We start from the raw sequence: 4,784 nt of genomic DNA, 5'->3' as shown, positions 1-4,784 counted from the left end.
ATATCGTACCCAAGGGAACCAAAAGTACTAGTAATAACTATCTTTTTATTATCTAGCCTAAGAATAAACGGGTTTGTTTTAATTAACTAATTATTTAAACTAAGAACGCACAGCGAAAAGAATTGGGGAATTGCTTTTGGGAAAATCGATTGACTTGAGACAATACCTAAGGAAAAATCTACCTAGACTATACTTGTTATTCTGGCTCCGAATCGGATGATTTATTCATTCAACTTGTTCCGTAGATATCCCTAAGTTATGTTATTATCCCTATTCAAGACTAATAACGTCTGATCCCTAGATTGAATAACCGAGACTTTTCTCTAATTAACACTCTAGGGTTGCATTAACTCGATCTATGGATCCCCTTATTAGGTTTCACCCTAATCCAGAAAAATCTTGTCACCCTATTTCTAGGCGCGCAATCAACTCCGCTTAATTATGACAAATGTACTCTTAGATAGGGTCTATTCCTCCTCTGAATAAGAGCATGTCTTGAATCAGTATCCTGGGATATCAAAGCAAGAATTAAGAACACATAATTAAGAACAAGTTAAATATTTATCATACGATTCAGAAAATAATAACAAGATTCGTTTTAGGTTTCATTCCCCCTAGGTATTTAGGGGATTTAGTTAATAACTAAATAAGAAAACATCTCAGAAGAATAAAGAATACAAAACATAAAGAAAACCCAAAACTCATGAAGGGGAATTGAGGAGAGATCTTCAGTCTTGATGATGAATCCGGCTTCTAAGATGGATCAATCGGCTTCCTTGGGCTAATTCCTTACCCCTCTTCTCCATCTCCCATTTTCTCCTCCTCTAGTGCGTATTTATAGGCTTTGGACTACCTAGAAACCCTCCAAAGTGGCCTTTTTCGAATTGGACTTAACTTGGGCTCAACAGGGACACGCCCATGTGACACGGCCATGTGACGTGATTGCCAGGCCGTGTTCGATCCGTTAAATTGAACAGGGCCATGTGGGTCAATGGCCAGGCCATGTGAATCGTGAAAGCCTTGGTCGACACCCTCAAAAGACACGGGCGTGTGAGCTGCTTGTGTGGCAAGGCTTAAGTCGTGTCATCTTCTCGATTTGGTCCGTTTTTTCCCTTTTTGGCTCGTTTTTGGCTCATTTTGAGTCTTGGTGCTCTCCTGAGTACAAAACATGAAATTAAAGCATTAGGAGCATCAAATTCACCAATTATAATGAGAAATCATCTATAAAATGCATTAAACATAGGGTAAAAATATGTATAATTTACGGTTTATCAGCCTCACTCGATTCGAGCAATAGTGTTTTCAACGTTTTGACAACATTGATGTTATTCTACAGCAGATTTGTCAGCACCTCCACATCTCATCGCCAGTTCCACCTCGCAAACCATCCAGCGATGAAGATGTTTAAAAACATTTATTTATTATTTTATGTTTTTCAATTTTATTACAACTACTTTTTATTTTTAATTTTAGTTGATCTTAGAATTTTATTTTTAATTATCAATTTTGGTTATTTCTTTATGAGTAATTCTTCTTCCTAATATCCCAAAAAAATTCCTGATTTTATCACAGTTATATAGAGCTCCTCAGCTCATCATCGCATAGAAACTAAAAACTCCACCGGGAAAGGTTCTCCACGACTGCCATGTCCTGATCGACCAAGACCATAGCTACCACTAGATATAATATTCTTTTGGCGCAGGACTTATGGACTAATGAACTTCTACGACCGCCGGAGTATCCTCCTCCACTCTCGAACTGATTACTCTTCAAACCTCCAATTCAAGGAATTCATCATACACTAAGTTTCACTTCTCTTCATATCTTATTTTTATACTCTAATATCTATCTTTGTACATTGAGGACAATGTACGTCTTAAGTGTGAGGGGATATTTATTTCATTATCAGAAAAATCCCTGAATGACTACCTTGTTCTCTTGAAAAGCTCTCATATTATATTTAGGATAAATTTTGATTGATTTATGATTTTTGTTGATATATCTTGAATTAAAACATAGGGATTTATGCATTGATTGTTTAAACTTCAAGACATTAGAGAATCAAGCATGATAAGTTACTTTTTAAGAATTTAAAATCTTAGGTTGTTTCCCCAAAGTTTAGGTATTACTTTGAGTTGGAATTCACAAGTTTTAAACATCAAAAATCCATAATTTTTGTGAGATTTTTTAGCCTTTTGAGCATCTATTGATTCTTTCATGCTCACTTTTATTATTGCTTAGAGTGCGTCAGTATTGAGCTGTTATTCTAGAACTTGCTTGATTATGTATGTCGAGACCACACCATTTAATTTGATATAATGATTAAGGCACTTAGGATTAACCCACTCATGCCATGAAAAGCCTACCCCTACGATTAACCCCTAGTAAACCCCCTTGAACCTAACAAGTCATTTCTTGTATTACCCTTAATATTAACCCTTAACCCATTATTGTTGAAATCCCCTAAATTAATCCCTATTTTTGTCGAGATTTGAGTTGAACAAATTGCTTAGCTATGTCTTGTTCTTAATAGTTAGTCTATGTTATTTAACTTGTTCTTAAAAAAAATGTATACACATTAGTAATTCCATATTCTGAAAAGAAGCTCTGTTGTACGCAAGTGATGATTAACTCTTTTTCTAGTTAGGCAATTTTCCAATTCAATCTCGATTCTAACCCTTTCTTTCAGCTTGTGACCACACCCCCTAACCAAGCCTCATTACAACCCTCTAAAGACCTTTTGATTGATGTATCATCTTAAATTATAGTGGTGGAGATTTGATTCTCATGCAAGCCTATAGTAATGACCTTTTATTATTGACTATTGAGTGCTTCATTTATTGTCCTTAAACACCTCGAGTGATTTGAGTGATTCTTTAGTAAGGATGTGAAACTCTGTGATATTCTGAATCGAAGATAATTACTTAGATGAGGGGAGACACCTATGTTTTCTGAATAAAATTCTCAACTTCGAATGTTTGAAACTTTTATGTTATTTTAGTTGAATTCTCAATGTATGGTTACCTATGGATTAATTTGAGATATTATTGATAGAAATTATAAGTTGAGAAGAATTTATTTTGATTATGAGTTGAGAATTTTGCTTGAGGACAAGCAAATGCTTAAGCGTGGGGGTATTTGATAAACCGTAATTTATACATATTTTTACCTCATGTTTAACGCATTTTATGGATGATTTTCCATTAGAATTGGCGAATTCGATGCTCATAATGCTTTAATTTCATGTTTTATACCTAGGAGAGCAAAGAAAGAGAAAAGAACGAGAAACGGGCCAAAAACGGAGAAAATAGGCCAAAGTACAAAATCAACACGGCCTGGACTTCCTCACACGGGCGGACCATACGGCCGTGTCAATTTGGCAGGCTCGAGCATGACCTGAAGTAATCGTACACGGGCGTGTCACACGGGCGTGTCCTTGTCGAGCTCAAGTTGAGTCCAATTTGGAAAAGGCTAATTTTGAGAGCTCTTAGGCATTTCAAAGCCTATAAATACACCCTAGAGGAGGAATAAAATGGACACAGAGAATAGGGGGCAAGGAATTACCCCAAGAAAGCTGATTGATCCATTTCAGAAGTCGGATTCATCATCAAGACTGAAGATCTCTCCTCAATTTTCCTTCAAGAGTTTTGGGTTTTCTTTATGTTTTGTATTCTTTATTATTCTGAGATGTTTTCTTGTTTAGTTATGAACTAAAACCTCTAAATACCTAAGGGGAATGAAACCTAAGACGAATCTTGTTATTATTTTCTGAATTGTATGATAAATATTTAACTTGTTCTTAATTATGTGTTCTTAATTCTTGTTTTGATATCCCAGGATACTGATTCAAGATAAACTCTTATTCAGAGGAGGAATAGACCCTGTTTAAGAGTACATTTGTCATAATTAAGCGGAGTTGATTGCGCGCCTAGACATAGGGTGACAAGATTTTACCGGATTAGGGTGAAACCTAATAAGGGGATCCATAAATCGAGTTAATGCAACCCTAAAGTGTTAATTAGAGAAAAGTCTCGGTTATTCAATCTAGGGATTAGACGTTATCAGTCTTTAATAGGGATAATAACAGAACTTAGGGATCTCTACGGAACAAGTTAAATGAATAAATCGTCCGATTCGGAGCCAGAATAACAAGTACAGTCTAGGTGGATTTTTCCTTAGGTATTGCCTTCATTCAATCGATTTTCCTAAAAGCAAATTCCCAATTCTATTCTCTGTGAGTTCTTAGTTTAGATAATTAGTTAGTTAAAACAAAAACCTCTTTATTCTTAGGCTAGATAATAAAAAGACTGTCATTACTAGTACTTTTAGTTCATTTGGGTTCGACAATCCGATCTTGCTAAAACTATACTACTTTTCGATAGGTACACTTGCCTACATCGCGATAATAGTCAGTTTCAAGAACGAGTAATTATAAATATTTAAAACCTATCACGAAATCACGCAATCAGCTTGCCTATGCAAGGTGTTGTAAAACGGCCTTATGATTTTACAGTCGTAGGGTGGTATCAACTTTCATTCATTGTGCCAATTCCTTCTAAACCTCTAGTCGCCTTTTAGTTAGAAGGTAAGAGTAAAACTCTAATCCCTCAAATCCATTACTTTCTAAGAGTTTTATATTTTTACTAACATTTTGTAATTTAATAGGTGTTTTAGGCATCATGACCATACAATATACTAGAATAACGATTTGGTATCGATATAAAGAGCAATTGATAAAAAATCCAATGATTTGGTAAATTGTGTTCTATGTGATCAATTTTGTT

Source organism: Gossypium arboreum, chromosome 7, assembly GCF_025698485.1.
Source record: "Gossypium arboreum isolate Shixiya-1 chromosome 7, ASM2569848v2, whole genome shotgun sequence".
NCBI lineage: Eukaryota > Viridiplantae > Streptophyta > Magnoliopsida > Malvales > Malvaceae > Gossypium > Gossypium arboreum.
The sequence above is the reverse complement of the archived record's forward strand: the minus strand, read 5'-3'. Positions refer to the sequence as shown.